The 22,582-nt window shown below is 37.8% G+C and overlaps 1 protein-coding gene and 1 non-coding gene across 4 annotated transcripts in view; both read right to left on the reverse strand.

The window, feature by feature from the left end:
* The window catches only part of LOC100022865 (protocadherin-11 X-linked), a 575,820-nt gene that overhangs the window by 137,629 nt on the left and 415,609 nt on the right, over positions 1 to 22,582 (reverse strand). The window lies entirely within an intron of this gene.
* MIR12404 (microRNA mir-12404) lies at positions 20,090 to 20,149 on the reverse strand. Its single transcript, NR_163024.1, has one exon. It is a non-coding gene; the product is annotated as a microRNA mir-12404 (primary transcript).

Below are 22,582 nucleotides of genomic sequence, written 5' to 3' on the forward strand. Positions count from 1 at the left end.
TATTGGTAGAGGGATTTTCCTCCCTTCATATTTAGGAATTCGGACTGGAGTTACCTGTGATTCCATTAGTAAAAGGAATTTCCTTGTCAATGGAATTATAGGTCCAGGCCCTGCCCTGATATAAGCAACATTTAAAAACAAATAACTGCCCTCAGCAAGAAGTTTCTTTGGGAACATATGGGGCAAAGATGCTATTAAGGTTCTAAATGGATACATTTTTTTTGCACTGAAGTATTAAATTCACTGGGTAAAAACTTTGAGCTTCAGTCTACAGATAAAGCTTCAAGCAATATCAGTCTCAACATGGATACATCCAAATGACTATCCATTGATTTGTCCCTCCCTATGTATCAGTTACTTAAAAATGTATTCTAACACATGCTGGAAAATAATCTTTTAAGATGAACTAAGAAGGGGGCACCTGGGTAGCTCAGTGGATTGAGAGCTAGGCCGAGAGACGGGAGGTCCTGGGTTCAAATCAGGCACTTCCCAGCTGTGTGACCCTGGGCAAGTCCCTTGACCCCCATTGCCTAGTCCTTACCACTCTTCTGCCTTGGAACCAATACACAGTATTGATTCCAAGACAGAAGTTAAGGGTTTAAAAACAAAGATTAGCTAGGAAAAGGGGACATGATAAGCAAAAGCCCTTTGCTTCAGATTGCCTGCATTAACAGTCTGTGTTTCTCAAAGGAGTACTCTAAGGACCCTATTCCAGCACAATTAAAATGCTGGAGGTTCTCCGCCAGATTTAACAGGCATAGTTCTAAGAACTACTTCTGCCTGCACCTTTTATTGTCAAACTCTCTATTCCATGTTCTGCTCCACATAGCTTTTGAAGCTGCATCTCTTTAGTAAACATGTTTTGATTTGGTGTCAAAATGAATGGCTAGACTCAAAGATAAAGGTTCGCTTTCAATCTCTCTGCAGCCCTGAGATGTAGAGATTAGAGAGCATGTTGAAAGAGGCTAGATTTGTAACTTTTAAAAGTAAATCATTAAGCTAGCCATCCATTCAAACTATCTTTAAAAATTCCTGATTAATATTTGTGTCTCAGCTCTCATGCAGTCCCAAGTTAGGCCGCAAAAATCCACCTTAGTAGCAAATAGTCTTTAAGATTGCAGAGCTTTCAGAAAATACTCGCTCTTGATTTTTTTGGCCATGAAATGAATATGCACATGAAAGAATAGCCCTGAATTGTAGTTGGTTCTGATCCCATCTAAGCGCCTTTTTTGGATAGTGGAAACGGTCTCAGGCCAACAATTGGATGGGAAATATGTTTTCAAAGGATCACTGAAATTCTGTATACTTCCCACCTAATGATTTCCGGATCATATCGAAAGAAAGCTTGCCTAAGTTCTATGCCTGAGCTAGAACTCCAAAGAGGAAGGGAGGGTGGGACGGGAGAAAGATTAGGTGTTAAGAACTTTATTTTCTTCAAATCTCTGTCTTAGTAGATAACATTCTTTATACATCACATTGGCCTGGGAATAAACACTTTGTGACATTTATGTCAGGTAGAACACACATAATGAAGAGATGGTTCTTGTAAACAAGTTCTTTTGTGACCAAAATGCCAAGGTTATTCTGGACTCTGTAGTATAATAAATACTGCACTGAACTTCCAGATCTGATAAGAGGCTCTTGGCATGAACACTACCAGAGTTTCTTTTAAGAAGGAACTGTTAGGTTGTGGAAATAGCAGCACTGGACTACAGGCCAAGGCACTGGGATTGTTTCAGTCATGAGCATTTTAATCTATTGAGTGCCTTTTGAAAATGGAGACCACGTGTTGGCTTCCTCCTAGTTTTATGTCTTCGGCCAATTTGGTAAGCATGGCCTTACTGCCTGTATGTGAGTTAGTAATAAAAACGTTATAAATAATATAGGGGCACAAAGATCCCCGAGGCATTCCACTAGGGACTGCCTTCCAAGGTGACACTGAACTATGAATGAGTTTCATAGGATTTCATTAGGTTGTTACACCAAGTGGTGAGGTGAACATTTATTAAATAATTATAAGGGATGTTATATTTGTTCAAACAAAAGAAATGAAAACTCGATCTCTTCTTTTAAAAATCAGCAACTCAATTTTACTTTAAAAATACAAACACAAAACGAGTCACTGAATTCTTATATCTGATGCATAAAATGGGCATAAGAGACTGGAAAACTTCTGGGTAAACGATAACGATGGCAGCATTGCCCATATTGGTTAGTTTTATTTGGATTGACCAATTTCATCAAGGCAAAGAATTCCTACTATGGCCAGGGTATCATAAACTCTTTAGAGCTTAGCAGATGGGCTCTAGCCTTGGAACCAGGAAGATCTGGGTTCAGATACTACCTGAGTCACTTACAAGCCATAAGTAAAGCCCTTTATCAAAATTTGTATTAGGCTTGGGACTGGCTTCCCAAATTTGTGTCTATTTTCTCTTAAGTGCCCAAGTAGTCTATAATGTATTGTATTGATAGTAAATATCCCCGTTGTTTTTGCCAGGGCTGATCCTTACCCAAATTGTGTCCGTCACACTCCTCCACACCCTGGCCTGGTTTCTGTATTTTCTTACATGTATGTATCTTCTTAATACATAAGATCACTCCCGTCCTCCTAGTGGACCTCCCATCCTCTCCTCCCTGGATTTAGTGCTGGAAGGGATTTTAGAGGTCACCTAACTCAATATCCTCATTAAAGAGATGGAATGAAGGCCCGGTAATGTAACGACTTGTTACGCAGCACACTGGGGGCAATAAATAGCCAAACACAACTCTGAGGTCCTCTGACTCTGGGTCTACAAATCTATTTTGCTCCGAAATGTTAGGATCCTCTAAGAGAATGTTTTCAGCAAGAGTAGTAAGTAACACAAAAAATAATTCAGTAGGTAATAACAACTCGTTTTTCGCTAAAACCCTGTGAGGTAAATAATAACAGGTAGAATTCTCTGTACTTAATGACTAAGGGACCAAGACTCAGAGAAATAAAGGCACTTACTTGCCCACAATTATATAGCTAATAAGTATCAGAGGGGAGATTTGAACTCAGAACTCTGAATTCCAAGGCAGGAGTTCTTTCCACTATTCAATGCAATTCTACAGATCTTTAAAGGACAACTAAATTCGAAGCACAGTGCTATAAACGACACTTCCTTTGACTAACAGTAAGTCCATTAGAAAATGGCGAAACACATTTTAGTTTTCAGACCTTCACTTTTAAAAGTAAGATTGAGAGAGAAGTTTCTTGAACTCTTTTCATTTGGCCAGGAATAGACCTTAATGCCAACTTTTATTTTTTTAAAGCTTTAAAAAATGTTATTTATTCTTTTTTTTCTTTGCCATAAAAACCCCAAATGGGGTCACAAAGAGTCAGACATGAGTTTATTAAAATTTTTTTCAAGTATAATTGAAAATTTTTATTTAATTAGTTAATTTAGAATATTTTCCCATGTTTACAAGATTCATGTTCTTTCCCTCCTGTAGCTGATGTGCAATTCCACTGTTAACCCCTGCTTTTAAATGAATGCATGCATTATTCTTATATGAAGGAAGACCATCAGGCTAATGAGAAGCCTACCTGCAAATGAGTAGATTTCTTTCTGTGAACCATCACAAATAAAATCCACATATAATCTAAAAAATTAAATGTGTGGATATTTTAAAATTAAATACTTCTGGAGGCAGCTGGGTGGCTCAAAAGCCTGAAAGCCAGGCTAGAGACAGAAGGTCCTGGGTTCCAATCTGGCCTCAGATACTTCCTAGCTGGGGGACCCTGGGCAAGTCACTTGACCCCATTGCCTAGCCCTTATCACTCTTCTGCCTTGGAGCTAATACACAGTATTGATTCCAAGACAGAAGGTGAGGGTTTAAAAAATTAAATTAAATTAAATATTTCTACAAACTAATGGACAACAGTATTGAAATTGGAAGTTACTGAAAGCTATTAAAAAACTAAAGTTGATAACTCATATGCATCATGTGGAAACTTTCTATTAAAATGCTATTTTGAAGGACATTTTTTTTCTTGGCCCCTAGGCTTAATCTCTTTAATTCTTATTAAGAAAATAGGAGGCTCTGTAAAACCCACTCGAAGGCAATATCTTATCATGTCCTAGACCAAATATGCTAATTCCTATCTAGTTAGCCTGGAAATAAGTTGAAAAAACCCACCATAATATATAAAGGAAAGAAGATGGGTTAAAATCCTTCGGTTGTTAAATATTAAGCAGCTTTTAGAAGAGTTTTCTTTCTTGTTCACTCGTATATTAATTCTTTGGCAGAAACCCTTCTGGGGAAGAACTTTTGAGATTAGACTGAATCTGAAATGATGAATTTCCTATTTGACCTGCCTTTGACACACTGAGCAATATTAAGAAAAAATCTTTGAAAATGAAGCACCACAACTGCAATTGAGATCATCTACATCGTATACGTATACATATATATGTGCATATAATATAAGCACTTTGAAAGAAAATGGTCATAATTCCAAGATGATTATAAAATCATAGATCTGGACAAGAGCCCTAGAAATCCAGTTCAGTACTCTCTCTGTGCCTCCCAGAACCATCTAAGTCAGTGAGTGGTATAAATAAAATCTTCCCTCAAAAGTCCACAGGAAAGAAAATCCCCCAACTTCCCTCGATGGCCTATTTCAGCTATCTGCTGGCCTTATTTTCAAGTATTTGTTCCTTAGGTTTTACACAATCTCATTGCCATTTATGTGAATGGATTCTTGTTCTGTCCTTAATGGAGACAAACAACAACTGATTTTCAAATATAGGAAAAAACATATCAAACATTCCTTAGGCGTTTCTTTTTTTATCTCCCCCATAAACCTTTTCCCCACCCACCAGATTCTTAATTCTTTTGTTTCCCTATTGTTCCTCTATTTTTCTCGTATTCCCCCCCCCTTTTTTTTTAATTTTAACTCTCAACTTACGTCTTGGAATCAATACTGTGTATTGGTTCCAAGGCAGAAGAGTGGTAAGGGCTAGGCAATGGGGGTCAAGGGACTTGCCCAGGGTTACACAGCTGGGAAGGGTCTGAGGCCAGATTTGAACCCAGGACCTCCCGTCTCTAGGCCTGGCTCTCCATTCACTGAGCTACCCAGCTGCCCCCTTGTAAACCATTTAACGTAGAGCACTTGTGGTATGAAAACTCCTTCCATACATGCAGATCTATTACTCAGTTTGTAACTTAGACCCTTCAGGAGTTGCTCTGGCACTGAAAAGCTGAGTGACTCTATGTCCATATAGCTGGCACATGGCAAGTAGGAGACGTGACCCTAGCACTAGTTAATTCGACCTAGGTTATAGTTTCCTAGATTCTAAATGAAAATTTCATGGCAGGGGAGGGGGAAGCTTTAAAATTGTACCCAAGTTCAGGTCTATTAGTCCCTTTATTCACAAGACTGTGAATACGAGGAAATAGGAATCAAATTGGTTTCATCCAATTGAAATTAAATGGGGCATGGCAGGTGATTCAGAATTTCAGGTTGGTTACTTTTCTATCCTTTGCGCATTTTCTGGTTTGCACAAATGGATAATGTGGTGATTTATTTCAGTGTCTTCTGACTCACAAGCAAGTTATCATGAACAGCTTCTAATTTCCAAGATCATCTTACGAGCCGGGGCTCTGCATCTATTTACAAGTACTCTTCTGAACATTCTCCAGTTGGACAGGGCTCTGCTGTTAAAGTGGTCACTTCCTTAAGGATGCTCACCCAGGCTTTTAAAGAAACCTTCCTTTTACCTCATGCCCCGAATCCACTCCCCAGAGTGGCATTTGCCACATCCACAGTGCTAAGAAGTGCTATCATTAGTATAAGACATTTGCCAAATAACTTGGGATTTCTGATGTTCAAAACACTAAACCCTCATGGGTTGCGATGCATCAGCTTTGGAGTAGTAGATTATAACATAAAAGGTAAGGAAAGGTTGAGTCCCACACCCTTCCTACCCTCTGCAGTAGCACTATTTTTTAATTATTTTTATGTTACTTTTAATTGTTTTGTTTTTAAATTTTATTTATTTTTTTTTACCAATTATATTTAATAACACATTTCCACTAAGTTTCCCACAGTTATATGATCTGAATTGGCTCCATCCTACCTCCTAGAGCTGGTAAGCAGTTCAACCTGGACTATACATACATTATCACACAAAACATATTTCCAGATTATTAATTTTTATAAATGAATAAACCTACAGACCCAAACCTCCCGACACATGTCCAAATAAACATGTGAAAATCATATATTCATCTGCATTCCTATTCCAAGATTCTTTCTCTGGAGGTGGGTAGCATCTTTTTCTTAAGTCCCACAGAATTGTTCTGTCCTTAATGTCCTTAATAGCATTTGATCATTCCACAGTATTGCTGTTACCGAGTATAGTGTTTTCCTGGTTCTGCTTATTTCACTCTGCATCAGTTCATGTAGGTCTTTCCAGCTCTTTCTGAAATCACCCTGCTCATCAGTCCTTATACTGCAATATATTCCATCACCATCATATACCACAGTTTGTTCGGCCATTCCCCAATCGATGGACATCCCTTTAGGTTTTAATTCTTTTCTACTACAAAAAGGGCTGCTATAAATATTTTTTGTACAAGCATGTCATTTCCCATTTAAAAAATTTCTTTGTGATACAGACTTAGTAGTGGTATTACTAGATCAAAGGATATAGCCCTTTGGACACAATTCCAAATTGCTCTCAAGAATGGTTGGATCAGTTCACAGCTCCACCAAAATGCATTAGTGTCCCAATTTTGCCACATACCCTCCAACACTTGTTTTTCTTTACTGTCATATTTGCCAATCTTATACGTGTGTGGTGGCACCTCAAAAATTGTTTTAATTTGCTTTTCTCTAATCAAGAGGGTTTTAGAACATTTTTTCATATGATTATAGATAGTTTTGACTTCTTTGTTTTAAAACTGCCTAATCACCTCTTTTGACTATTTCTCAATTGGGGGGGGGGTGATTTGGATTCTTATAAATTTGACTTAGTTCTTTATATGTTTGAGAAATGAGACCTTTATCTGAGAAATTTTTATAAAAACTTTCCCCCAGTTTGTTGTTTCCCTTCCAATGTTGATTGGTGTTCTTTTTTTGTATAAAGCATTTTTAATTTAATATAATAAAAATTATTCATTTTATATCATGTAATGTTCTTGGCACTATTTTTACTTATTTTATTTTTTTAACCCCTCACCTTCCATCTTAGAGTCAATACTGGGTATTAGTTCTAAGGCAGAAGAGGGGTAAAGACCTAGGCAATGGGGGTTAAGTGACTTGCCCAGGGTCATGCAGCTGGGAAGTGTCTGCGGTCACATTTGAACCCAGGACCTCCCATCTCTGGGCCTGACTCTCAATCCACTGAGCCACACAACTGCCCCTGGCACTATTTTTATTAAGAAAAAGGTTTAAATCTCAGAATCCAAAAATTTGATACAGAAAGAAAACATAATGCACTGGAATAAAAAGAAATCAAGGTATACGTAGAAAACATGCCATACTAGACAGGTAATAAACTAAATGAACAAATATGGTTCTGGAAAGGATTTTCCTATCAGCAATACTCTTGCTGAAAATAAACTTTAGGATATTTTTGATATTGTTCTTTAAAAGTCTTTTATTGAGAAGTTTGTAATGTTAGAAACCAGCATGAAAAAAAAGTTTTAAAAAATAGCATTTCTTCCAGGACAAATTTATGTGTGTACACACACACACACACACACACACACACACACACACACACACACAAACACACACACACACACGGAATTTTAAGAAGGAAAGTCATTTAAATGGACATTCCAAAATGTGGCAATTACCAAAAAGACTATTTAAAAATGCAGGGAAATTCCAGCAAGATTTTTTAATTATACACATAATTCATCCTTTCTTTTTCTTTTTTAAAGCCTCACCTTCCATCTTGGAGTCAATACTGTGTATTGGTTCCAAGGCAGAAGAGCGGTAAGGGTTAGGCAATGGGAGTTACATGACTTGCCCAGGGTCTCACAGCTAGGAAGTGTTTGAGGTCAAATTTGAACCCAGAACCTTTCATCTCTAGGCCTGGCTCTCAATCCACTGAGTTAACCAGCTGCCCCTGAAAAGTTATCTTTTCCATAATAATAATACAAATGCGAATGTCTCATAATAACTTATTAAAAGACAAAATGCAGGCTAGGGTGTTTATGTGAACTGGGTTATGTTTGGTGAGGTAAATTTTAATTCATTGAAAGGCCAGATTTTTCCCCTGAACTTTTCAAATTCAAATCAAAATTCTATTTCAAGATCACTATCTCCTGATAATCTATCATGACTATTTAGGCTAGTAAACCTACATATATTAGAGAATAAGGCTATCAGACTTATAAAGATACAAATATCAGAGATTAATCCAATAGGAATTTTGTTCCATTCAGGCATTTGTTGTAAAAAATCACCTTTTATTTTATTTTTAATTTTTGTTTAAAAATTTTAAAACCCTTACACCTTCCATCTTAGAAGCAATACTAAGCATTGATTCCAGGGCAGAAGAATGGTAAGGGCTAGGCAACCGGGGTTAAGTGATTTGCCCAGGGTCATATAGCTAGGAAGAATGCATGGTCAAATTTGAATTCAGGATCTTTTATCTACAGGCTTGGCTTTCAATCCACTGAGCCACCTAGTTGCCCCCAAAGTTATCTGCTTTACATAAAATATCTTCATTGATGCTCAAAATCATCACCAGTCCAGGGGAAAGCAGGGACAAAAGAATAGATTTTAACTACACACACACATATTTTCTAGTAGGTGCTATTATCACATCAAGTTTATAAATTAAAACAAAAAAACCTTAGAGAAGATAAATGACTTGCCCAGGGTCACACAAGTAATCTGAGTAAGTAACTGTGGTAGGATTTGAATCCAAATGTTCCTGACTCCAAATAAACTGTTCTATCTACCATGGCATGTCACTTCCGTGAAAAAAAAAAGGGATTTAAAAGGCAAGGAGGTTCTGAATGTTTTGTATTTATCACAGGACACCTACGGTTATGAGTAGATTAAATGAATACAAGTTCCTTCCAGCTCCCAGAGTCTCCTAATTAAAAATAATTTTGATAAAAAACACACCAAAGTTGTTTTTCTCAACCACCCAGCCTGACATTCAAGGCTTTCCATCAACTAGTTACATCTTTTCTTTACTGACTTTACTGACACTATTGCCCAGTGGGCTCCTTACTTTTCTGCCTCTGTATTACTGCTCCTGCTATTTTTTCGCATTTCTTAGGGGATATTTCTCTTCTATACCTCTCCAAATTCTATCCTGTCTTCAAAGCCAAATTCAGTCCCATTTCTTCCTAAATTCTCCTAGACTAACCCAAACTCACAACAATATTTCCTTCCTGTGAATTAATTTAGAATATGTATAGTCTATTCACAATCCAGTTACATGTGCTTCCCTAAAATAATTCTTTAGCTTTTCCTATAGAATTATCTTAGCTTTCTAATTAGACTGTTGGCTATTCCAAGTTAGAGATAATGTCTCCTGCTTGCTTGATAGTGCTCAAAGGTCTTAGTGGACTAATGATCAGTGATGGTGAAGCTATGCCACATGTGCCCAAAAGAGCATGCAGAGCCCCCGCTGTGGGCATGCCTGCCATCACCTGCCAGAGTTCATTACTAGAAAGCAGAGGGACTTGGACTAAGCTGTTCCCTCCCCCTCTCCATGTGCTTGAGGACATCCCTCACTTCCCCTGCCCCTCTGCCTAGCAGCCAATGGGAGCACTTCCTCCCACCCCTGTCTGGGGTAAGGGAGATTGGGAGGTTGCGGTGGGTGGAGCGTGGCATGGCACTCTATCTGGGGGGTGGAGGTGGGGCCTGGCACTCCATCTCTAAAAGGTTCGCCATCATTGGAGAAGGCTCTTTAAAAATGTTGATCCAATGAAAAAACGAACAAATGTTGAGGGTGAACACAGAAGGTACAATGTGTAAAGCAAAGCCAGGTTAATTAAATATTATTCTTTTTCTACTCTTCTTGTTGATGCCAATAATTCAAGTAAGATTATGTACATTCATTAAACACATTAGTGGTCAGGAATAAATGATAATAAAGATCTGGGACTTTCCTCAGGCATGTTTGCATTTCAAACACTTAGCACTTCACCACCAGAACGGACGCTGCCGAGGCATTCTTGCACAGTGACACTTGAACACAAGATCCTTCTTCATAATAGAACTGTCAACCGAACAAGCAGTCACTGCTTGGTCTTTAGCAATAAGCTGACTGAATGAAGAGCCAGCCAGGATGGAATGAGGCTCTCGTTCCACAGTGTTTAAAATTTATACGTAAAAATACAGTATTCGGTTTTGTCTTCAGAACTCTGATCTCTTTTTTTAGATGAATTAGTATGTCCTTAACAAGAGAAGTCTAAGTTGCAGAGAGTCTGTGTTTTGGAATTCGAATGCATAATAAGCCCTCTCAATATCGGTCTACAAGTTAATTTTACATATTGTTTACCTCTTGGATTGGCTTGTTGCCAGATCATATTGTACGGATACTATTAAGATTAAATAAAGATTCCCAATGACAATACAATGGCAGTCTAAATAGCACAGTATTTGATCCTTCCCCCCAACCACTAAAAACATCGATTCGATGTTTCTTTATGGCACAAGCAGATGACAAGCTCAGATACAGATAATTCAAAGGTAAAGAAGAGAAAATAGAAATGATTAAGTCCAATAAATTCTTAATCCAATCAAGATGCTTAAAGTGTACTTGATTCTTAGATCAAATAGAGACCAAGTTGTCATGTAATCTGAGTTACTTTTGCCAGAAACAGCCACACACAGCTAGCTCAGTCACACAATCGTATATTAAAATATGCTAAAGAATCCATTCGCCAATACCGATGAGTATATCATGATGCACATGCATAAGAAATACATTTTCCTTTTGATCTATTCCTTATTGAGATATGATCATTAAATACTAACGTGGACTGACAACTCTAGTTTTGCACTATTGTCTTTTTAAATAAAGTCAGCAATGCATCATGGGTATGATTAATCTGCAGGGAAATATGGAATGCAGAATGTTGTATTTAAATGAATTGAAGTAACAGAATTGGTGGGAGCTGCGTAACAAAATGGATAGAACACTGGTTTGAAGTCTTTACTGGGTTCAAATAAGGCCTCAGACACTTGCCAGCCATGTGATTCCAGGCAAGCCACTTTACCTTGTTTTACCGTAGTTTCCTCATCTGTAAAATGAGTTGGAGAAGAAAATGGCAAACAGCTTTGGCATCTTTACAGAGAAAAAGCCAAGTGGGGTCACAAAGAGTAAGACACAACTGAAAATGAGTGAACAACAAGAACAATAACAGAATAATGGCAAGGAGCCAGTTCTATGTAAGGAAATCAAGTCGGGTGAAGGTTGTACAATTTTCTGGTGAGGCTGGATATATGGTAGATAACCAACCAATTAGAAAGCTGGCATAAATTTTAGAAAATAGCTTCTTTCTGTTTTTGCTTTTGATGCTTAGTTGTTTTCCACTCATGTCCCCTTCATGACCCTTTTTTGGGTTTTCTTGGCAAAGATACCAGATTTTCTTCTCTAGTTCCTTTTTTACAGATGAGGAAACTGAGGCAAAAGAGGAGAAGTGACTTGCACAGGGTTATTCAGGTCCTTCTGACTGTCCACCTAGCTGCCTGTATTCATTAATTCTCTTCAAAGCCCTATTTGCTGTCTTGTCTAGGAATACTTTCTCCATCAAAAGCAGGATTTCGTTACCTTTTTTACACCGTGGGCCTCTCTGCCAACATCATTCAGGTAAAACTTTTGGGCCTCATCCTTCTAAGAAGCGCATTTTTAATAAATGCATGAGAGCAAATATATAGAGCAACAAATGAGAACAATTACATTGAAATAAAGTTAGCACAATCTATCTAAAAAAGTAACTGAAAACAAGTTCATGGACTCAATGTTAAAAGCTCCTGATGTGGATACATTTTTCTAATTCTTGATACTGCAATTTTCTGTTCCTGCATCTCACTTAAGGAGTTAGAATGGGAAACCGTCCATCATTCTGAACCATCTCACATTTTTGGTTCTTATCGTTTTGTTTGATCTCATCGAAATCTGACTTTATTCTGTTCTCAAATGGCTGAATGGCTCCAATATGAACACGTGCTGCTTTGGTAACAGTTGCTATTTTCACAGGTTCCTGAATCTTAGAGTCACAATACCAAAGCACAATGGTTCATCTTGAGTCTTATCTCCTTCTATGTGTGATCTTTTTTTTTTTAATTTATAAAAACCCTTCCCTTCCATTTTGGAATCAATACTGTGTACTGGCTCCAAGGCAGAAGAGTGGTAAGGGTTAGGCAATGGCAGTCAAGTGACTTGTCCAGGGTCACACAGCTGGGAAGTGTCTGAGGACAGATTTGAACCTAGGACCTCCTGTCTCTAGGCCTGGCTAGGCCTAGAGAGTGGCTAGGCCACTGAGCCACGCAGCTGCCCCCTCCATCCATAATCTTAAGAGAACTCTTGAATGGGGAGAATAACTCTGAAATTACCTTCCCCAAAATGATCCTTGCTTTGAGAGAACTTAGAATCTAAGTAGAGCTTCTCTACTGTCAATACAAATGTAAATCTTTCAGATGGGTCTTGTTCCAAATCCACTGCTCTAACCACTATATCACAGTGCCATGCAAATAAAGTAATGTGTATTTGAATACTATGAAAACGAAAGCCCTCCAAAAAATGCAAAGTATTATTCTCATCAATTGCTCGACCAAAGAAACTCTGTTTCATTAGACCTAAGTACATATTTACATTTAAATTTCATTTTAAAATAATTCCCATTGGCGATTAGCATAAACATGCCATCCTTTGTTTCAACAACACAGCAGAAGTTACCTACAAACTGTATTAAAGATGATGTTTCATTCCACAATTACAGTTTAATGAAATTTAGTTACAAATTTGTGTAGCTATCTAGATTACAACTATATATAGTTATATGTATATACGTATCTACATATAGTTAATGTGTAACTAAATTTAGTATTAATAATAATAAAATAATATATATTCATATAGCTATACATGCCTAAATTGTAAAAGCTTAAGAGGGGATCATGCTTACCAGGTGGATTCTCCCAAGTGCTCCGATCAAAACCTTTCAAGGCAAAGGTCATAAACCAGATGTAACGACACGGTTTACACATTTTGTTTAGATAATTATTGAATTTAAAATTGAATGGCCACATTTTCCAAATGAACAAAACTCATACCCCTCATTTTGACAAAAAGCACATTAGAAATGACAGCCGTGTTCTGTGAGGTCTTCTTCAACAACTGTAACTATTCTGTATTTGACACAGTTTTATTGCATTCCTATCATACATACAAAGGAAACCGTGGGGAACCCAAAGTAAATGAAAGATATCATTCCTTATTCGGGACAACCCTTAAACAGGTTATTTTTTGCTTTTCCTCATAATAATGTCACTGACTCTGAGCCCTGTGACATAAGGATCACAGATTAGAACTTGATGGGACCTCAGAGGTTGCCTAGTTCAAATCTCTTATTTCACAGATAAGGAAACTAAGGTGAAAGAGTTAAGTGACTGGCCCAAGGTCACATAGGAAGTAAATGGATGAGCTGCAATTCAAACTCAGGTACTTTGACTCTAAGTCTAGTGTTATTTCCATGGCCTCCTTGTCTAGAGTCTGAAGATCAGTCTTTCAGAGGGTAGCTGGATTGAGTAGATTGAGAGCCAGGCCTAGACATGGGAAGTCCTAGGTTCAAATCTGGCCTCAGACACTTCCTAGCTGTGTGACCCTGGGCAAGTCACTTCACCCTCATTACCTATTAAAAAAAGACCAGTCATTCAGATGGCCTTATCACCTGAAGATCATTTATTAATTGTGGAAGGGCTTCAGTTGGCATTGGTATAAGGAGTGCTCACTCTGACAAAAATCACAGATCCTTGAAGCACTGAAATATGGCAATAGTCATTTGCATTATTCGCTTCATGAAAGTTACTTTTGGTGTCACAGAAACCCAGCTGAGACCAGGTGACATTCCATGCTGAGGGAAAACCCCCCAAACATATGGTGTGCTGTCTCAAAAGCAGCCCATTTAAAATAGTGTCACATGCAAAGTCTGATCTTTGAAATCTTTGGAAGCCCCCTAAAGGTGATTTCTGTTGAAAGCTACCAGCTGAAAATATATAGCTGGATACAAGGGAGAAAAGGAATAAATACTTCAAGAGAACAGTGCTATATTACTAACTCATTAAAAACCCACAGGTGAAAGCAAATTTTTAGTAAGCCCTGAATCGAATATCGCCAAAAATGAGACTCATCAACTCTAGCATGAAAATTTAAGAAGATTCTTTAACAAGGACAAATTGGTAGATTCATGATGTATATTTTTTAAGGTTAATGTATTCAGATTGATTATATCAGGTGCTGTGCTGCTGAGCTAAACAAAAATGAAGATAACACACTTTCTACGTACTTACACTTTTGTTCGTCTTCTAGCTAGGAGAAAATGGTTTCAGTGAATTCTGGTTGACTTAAAAAGAAATACCTAGTTTGAATGGGTGTCTATTAGTTAGCAAAGAGATTTGTGATTATAGTCCACAGCCCAAGTACACCTACGTTGGTAGAGGCCTAAAAAGAGAAGGACTCAGAGAGGTTTCCCAATGGATATCGATGAAGAGCTAGAAGAAAATATTTAGGCGAAGAAAACCAATTTCCTAATAATAAGTAACAGTTCTACAGAACCTTTGGGATCCGGATTTAGCGGCTGTGAAAAGACATAACAGGAATCAGACATCTTAATCAACAGGTGGAGGCTGACCACTCTATTGGCTATAACCAGAATGAAGAATGAGAAGGTACAGATGCAGATGAATGATGATTTCCAGGAATGGCCAGTGGTCCACTTTGGTTGGAATGCAGAATGGAGAGGATCACTTTGGAAACAGAAATCCTGGGCTTCCAGGGTATGGATAGGAACATACCCTGGAAGCCCAGGATCACTGTTTCCTAAGCAAAGAGGATTCGTGGCATCTGGGGCCGCAGTTACTTTGGCAAGTCTTGCAGTTGGTCATTTGAAAAGCCCTCTGTGAACTTACAAGGAGGCCCAGCTTCTTCTGGATACTTAATCTTCTTGATGGAAGCACAAAGATCCTGGGAAATGGGAACCAATATTTAAGCCCAGACTACCTTGCTATTATTAGCATTAGAGGAGAAGGAAATTGGCTGTCCAATACTGAAAGGGCACCTGTGCTCAACTTGTAGGGCCCCATGGGATAAAAAAAAACCAAACAAGAACCAAAACAATAACTGTCACCCAGCTGAATCTCAACTGAGATGGGATCTGTGACTTCTTTGCCCTGTTATTCAGTCCTCTACGCAACCCCATAATGGGTTTTCGTCCTCTGAAGAAGATAAGAATTAGCTACAGTGATAAAACAAATACAGCTTCAATTCTGCTGGGAAAAGGCAGTTTTTAGGAAGCATCTTTGCTCTAAAAAAACAACCTATCGATACAACTATCCAGTGACTTTCAGGATAGGAACCTAACACACATCTCTCATAAACCTTGCCAAGTGACTCCTCTCTCTCTTTGTTAAAAGGAGAGCCTGTATACTTCAGAAAGTCACACAAAGCATGACTTGTGTGGCTATTTTATCATCGTGCTAAGTTTCACAGCACCATCACCCAGGGGTAATCAAGGAGCACTTTTCAAAAAGCAGCTACTGAAAGATCATATGCAAAGCATCTAGAAATGTTTTGCAGCAGTATCTTCTCTGAGGCAAAACATTCTCTCCAAACATGGCTATTTAGAGCAATAATGTATCTAGAAAATTAGAGGGAGGAAACGATCCGGAGTCATGGTCATAAAATAATTTTCGTATTGTCAATTATGTAAGAGGGAAGACCAAGTATCTTGGCACTTGTTAATTTTGTTAAATTATTAAATTAAATTTTATTTAAAAAATTAAATTATTAAAAAAATAATTTTGTTAGAGAAATACACCTAAATATGTTTCTTTCCTGTCCCAAAACATCCAGTGGCTTCTGGAATTTAAAAAATAGCATTATCCTGGCATTTCAAAGCCATCCACAATCTGGCTCCATCCTGCCTTTCTAGCCTTATTTCTCACTACTTTCTTTCATATGTTTTCTCCTTAACTTCGCACTCACCTCCTGCCTCTATCCCATCTTACAGAATGCCCTCTCCTGCTGAAATGTACTCTTTCATCTTCATCTCTTTAGAATCCTTATTTTCCTTCAAGGCTCAGATTGAGCGCCACTTTCTCCAGGAAATCTCGGATTTGTGCCCCAGTTCTAATTTGGCTGTATGATCTTTCTCCTCAAATGATGTATCTGGGCACATGTTACAAAAGAGAAACTCCCTGCGGGCAAGGGAAGCTTTCCATGGTTAATTGTAATCCCAGGACCGATCTTGCACATAGTAACTGTTTAATGTGTGTGGAATGAAGGAACGGATGGATGGGTGGATGCTACCAAAACACAACTTACTGTTTTTTTCTTCTTTTCTTAATTTTATAAAACAGCATCAATTTTAATGGAAGCGGCATTTTGTAGACTCAATAGAAGGCTAAGCACAATGGAATTCACTTCAGCTCGTAATTGAACCATTAATTCTGATCAGCAGCAAGTTTTCAAAGTCAAGGTTTTCAGAAAGGAAAGACATATTTTCTTGGAGTCAGCACTATAAAACATATGCTCTCATGCATTGCAGATGGATGCAAACAGAGTACTAAACCTGACTTCTGTTGAATGATAAACTATAATGCTATATCTGGAAGTACCTTCCCGCTTAATAACAATGCACCACATATGGTAAAATACTTGAGAATTCCAAGGGATGGGAATTTTGATCATCCACTTACTACTTAGTATTTTAAGCTAGAGAGAATCCCATTTTGTTTGGTTCTAGCTATAGCGCCACTGTACTGTTTTCTAACTCCATCTTGACTACGTAGAGTCTTAGAGTTTAAAGAAAAAACATGAAAAATTTCTACATCCTCAAAGGTTTCTAGTGAGGGGCTTAGATCACTTTATGAGTAGAGTAGTTTTTCCCCCTCAATGCATCCATTCTGGGTGTACTTTTAGAAAAAGCTCTCAGGCCACAAGAATAGGGTCATCTAGCGCATAGGAAGCTTGCTTGAAGGGACCACCACAAAGGGAAAAAAGATGAGCATGTCTCAATGTAAATTGAGGCAACACCAAAACTAGAGAGCATGAGGCTGTATGTCAGAGCAGCTAGAAAACTCCTGCCTCTGATGTGTGATAGTTTCATCATTCATCCGTGTAGGTCACATACGTTCTGTGGCCCTTAAAGAATCTAAGTTGGAGAACAGATAAAGATCGGAGTTGAAATCAGTTGTGGATCTTGGGGTCTGGACCAAGAACCTCCCAACCCACATACAGAGAAATCCCCAAACTAAACTGAGAACCCCTGATAGCTGTTATCTTTCTTTAGTCTTTTTCTCCCTTTTAATCAACAGAAAAAAGACAAATACAGAAAGAAGGAGATGAAAATTAAAAGAGTTTGTATGTGATAATCTCTTAGACCAGATGCCTCTGCAGAAAGGTTGGCAAGACTTATCATATAGTGCCATTGGACAGTTGCTTCCATATAGACAAGCCCAAGGCCAAGTACCTGAGAACCATCACAAAGAAGAGGGGTTCCAGCTTATTCTTTACAAACTAGGATCTTGAAGTCCAGGAGTGACAGCTAGAACATAAAGTGTTGCCCAAGACTTAGTTTCGAACCCAAGAATTCTGACCTTAGCATTTGTCTCTCTCTCTCTTTCCCCTGGTGCAATTATGATAGAGTTTAAATAAAGCTGTCTTCTTCTCGGTCACCCGCTGGTAGTGGTTATAAAAGTAGTCCTATAAAAGGAGAGGAGGTGAACCCTGAAATATACAGGTGCCATAACAGCTGGCATAATTTCATTCAAGTTAATTATTGTTGTTAAAGAAGCTAAAAGGCCATAGTCTGGAAGCCACATTAACAGCATGATCACTCCAAACAAAATGATGAATAATAATCCATTGCATCAGATTCCATTAAAATACCTTTAGTTACGCATGTCCCCATATGAATATATAGGGAGACAAAGTCACGTAGAAGGTGCTTTAAAGAGTACTCAAGCACCTGTCACTGACAATAGGCATCATGGAAGATTCTGGCTGGAGTGTCAAGGGTACAGAAGGACACAAACGAAGAGAGGATGTGGAAGCATGGACATTCATCTTCCAAGACCTCCCATCTATCTAGATAGCATCTTCACTCCCAAGACAGCAAGAATGCCAGTTAATTTAGGGGCAGCTGTGTGGCTCAGAAGATTGAGAGCCAGGGCTAAAGATGGGAGATCCTAGGTTCAGATCTGGCCTCAGACATTTCCTAGCTGTGTGACCCTGGGAAAGTCACTTGACCCCCATTGTCCAGCCCTGACCACTCTTTGGCCTTGGAACCAATACACAGTATTGATTCTAAGACAGAAAGTTAGGGGTTAAAAAATGTCAAGCAGTGAAATATCCCTTCTTAAAAGGGATTAGGAGCATTAGAGGAAAGAATGGTGAGGTGGAACTGTGAATAGAGATCTGGGCTTTATCGGGGAGACCAGAGTACAAATTCTGACTTGGACATTTACTAGTAATATGACCCTGGAAAAGTAATTTAACTTCTATTTGCCTTAGTGTCCTCATCTGTAATGTAGAGATAAAGCACAAGGCTCCCAGGGTTGTCATGAGGATCAAAAGAAATAATACATGTAAAATGTTTTGTGAACCTTAAAGTATCAAATTTTCATTATTACTGGCATAAAATGTGGGAGAAATAAGGAGGAATAAACCGGAACATGGGTCTGAACTTTCCTAGTCACACAACTCAGTTGGCTGGGTCTAGGTGATCCAGGATTTCCTGATAATATGCTCCCAGAGAAAACAATTGTCATTTTTATTACTGAGAAAATACATGGTATTCAAGACCTTTATTCTGATGGCAAATAGAACACGTGAGAGCTGCTGTGGGTACATATGTGCACAGCTATTGTAGACAATGCAATTCTTCATGATGGCTCACAAACAGGATTTCATTCTCAGCCTCACATTTAGCGTCAAGGCCTTTTCAAGAATACAAGGAAATCCTAGAGAACATTGCTGTATTTGTTCAGGTTTGTATTTCTTGTTTTGGAAAATGCAAACATGTAGCAGAGAGAACTTAAAATAAAGAGTAGCACCGCTTTGTATGTACATCTGTGCACAGCATCATTTCATACTAAGGAGTGGAGGGATAAGTGGCCAACATCCTTGGTCAGTTCCACCATACTTGGTGTTACATAAAAAAAGAGCAACATGCTCTACAAAGAAGACATTGAAGAGTGGTCTCAATCTGGAAGCAGTGAAAAGATTCACCATCATCATGGTTACTGCCTTTTCAAGAGTCATCTATAAAAACCCAGAGCTCAATCACTGGATCAAATGCTTGGGAGATTTTAGAAAGTGTTCCTGTTTTCTAAGTGGGCTTGTGGTTTGGAAGACAGGAATCAAGAGGTAAGGGGAAAAACGTTGGACCCACTGTTCTTTTCCTTTATTCCCAATCATGCTCACTGGTAACTCTCATGTCTTCCTCTCATACCCTAGGGGAGAGGAGGATGAGAAAAAAGGAGAAGAACAACAAAAAGGAGGAAGAGAGGAGGAGAAGGAAGAGAAATGTGTGAAGAATAAGAAAATGAAAAGATGAAGACAATGACAACAATGATGATGATGAAGAAGAAGATGATGATGATGCTAAGGAGGAAGAGGAAGAATACTTTTTCACAAGTTTTTTTTTCTCTAAGAAGAAACAATGAATTAAAAGTCCTAGACTAAGAGTCAAGTGATCAACTCCAGGCTTTAAATACAACAGTAGCAACAATAATATCACTAGAAACAGCTACTTACATTTATGTCGAAGGAACATTACATTCATTAGCTCATTTTATTCCTACAAGAACCCTATGAAGTATTATTATCTTCAATTTACAGAAGAGAATACTGAGGGGTAGAGAGGGGAAGGGACTTGCTTAAGATAGCACATGAATAACCTTGGCAAGTCACTTCACCTCCTTAGGCCTCAGATAGAGCCCTCTGGCATGCTGCTGAAGCCCATGCAACTCTTCTCAGAATAATGTTATGAAATACACAACATAAAATACATGATTACAAAAGAAAGGGATTGTAATTCAATACAGTCATCAAAATATTTTTCAAGTTTCCACACTTCATATTAAGAATTCCAGAATTTATCTCAGAATTAAGAATCAGACTAGAAGATCATTAAGGACTTTTTTCAGATTTAACATTCTATGAATTTGATGCACTTTAATCCTATTAAATAATGAGATCAAGCATTAAAAAATAAATCCACAATGGAACTCCAAGTTGGTTCAGTTGTTATAGAGAAGACATAGAGATTATGGCTCTAGAGTTATTCAACTATGCAAACCATTTGCCTCCAATCAGATAAAAAGCAGAAGAAAAAGACTCATGTAAAAAATGTTGGTAGCAACTTTTTTTCATAGTAAAGAAACGAATGGAATGCCCACCAAAGGAAATAACAGAATAAATTATGGCATTTGTATGTCATGACATCTTACTATGACAAAACCAAACCAGTTATGGATCCATAGTCACCTGGGAAGATTTATATAAATTGACACATAGTGAAGTGAGCAGAACCCATAAAACAATCAATGCAATAAGAACAACATTGTTACAAGAAAACAATTTTCAAATTCTTAAGCATGCTAATCAATGGAATGTCCAACCATATCTCCAGAGGGTCTATGAGGAAGCACATCATCCACCTCTTTGCAGAGAGGTGATGCACTTGAGGTGCAATACGAAGGATATGTTCTTGGGCACTGTTGATGAGGGAATTTGTTTTATTTGACTATACGTATTTGTTAGAAGGATTTTAGTTTTCATTTTGGGGACTAAGGAGGGCTGGGGATATTATACCCCACCTAAAAAAAGACAGAAAAAAATAAAATAGGGCCATTGAAGAATTTTTTGTAATGTGCAGAAAAGAACAGGAGGATAACAATAATTACAGATAATCACAGTTTTGATGTCCAATATGTTGATCACACCCTAATAAGATTAGAAGACCTGAAAATGCCTTCCATGGTTACAGGTAGGGGATAGATTCTTAACCAAACATGGTTAGGGACAATTACGAAATTCTGAATAAATAATTTTTATGACATTAATTTGAATGAATTTTGTATTAATAAAATTAGCATATCCATGATAAGAAGGGCTTTCAAACGATTATCCGGAACAAAAAATATCTTTGCATCAAATATCTGTGATGAGTGCTTAGTATCTAAGATGTACAGATATCTAAAAAAACTATGAGAGAACCAAAGTCATTTCCCAGTACAGAATTACTCAAAGGACATGTGTAGTTCTCAAATGAGGCTTTGTAAACTATTAACAGCTATCTGGAAGGAGCTTTAAGTCACTGATAATAAGAGGAAAGGCAAATCAGACCTTGCCAAGGTTTTCTCTTACATAGGTCAATTGGCAAATGGGCTAAAAGGCAGGAATAATTAATATTGTAGGAGTTTTGAAAAAAACCCTACAGATTGTGGGTGGAGGTGGCTGCAATCATAGAAAACAATTTAGAATTATGCAAAGAAAATGATTATAATGCCCGTGGTCTCCAATCCAGAATTTACACTGTTAGGCATTAACCCCAAGGAGATCACTCCATATATACCATAAAATATAAAGCAATTTGTTTGTGGTAGTAAAGAGCTAGAAATGGAGCGGATACCCTGTTTGGTCAGCTGGAGAATGACTAAACAATCGGCAGTACAGGCATATAATGGAACATTACTGAGTTGTAAGAAATGTTCAAAATTGGAGAAGAATGGAAAGGTAGGAATTGATATTAAGTGAAATGATTGAACATTTAATATTGATTGCATTGTTGTCAGAGTGCTCGTATTGTTTTCCTAGCTCTGCTTATGTGGTTTTTGAGTCAGTTCACATACATCTTTCCGTGAATTTCTACAATCATCATAATCATAATCATCACTCGGATAGTACAGTAGCGTTCCATTACAGTGATATGTCAAAATTTGTTTTGAAGGTCCAAATGATGAGAATCTAGCCAAAGCTTTTTAATTCTACAACTCTACAATACCTCTTCCCTCTGCTCGTGTAGCCACTACTTAGTTCAGGTAATAGTCTCCCAAATGTTCACTTTGATCTTAGTCTTTCTCTGAAAACAACTCTCCACAACGCTGCCAAATGGATATTCCTAAAATGCAAGTCTTATCATTTCACTCACCTACTCAAGAAGCTTAAATGGCTCCCTATTGCTTTGCTTGGCATTTGAAACTATACATTTTGACTTATATATATATATATATATATATATATATACATATATATATATATATATATATATATAGCTTTCCAAGTTTATTCCTCTTTACTCTCCCTCACAAAGAATTATGTGCTAAGGCAAAAAAGGCTGTCCCAGGGCA

The sequence above is a fragment of the Monodelphis domestica genome, chromosome X (assembly GCF_027887165.1).
Source record: "Monodelphis domestica isolate mMonDom1 chromosome X, mMonDom1.pri, whole genome shotgun sequence".
Lineage (NCBI taxonomy): Eukaryota > Metazoa > Chordata > Mammalia > Didelphimorphia > Didelphidae > Monodelphis > Monodelphis domestica.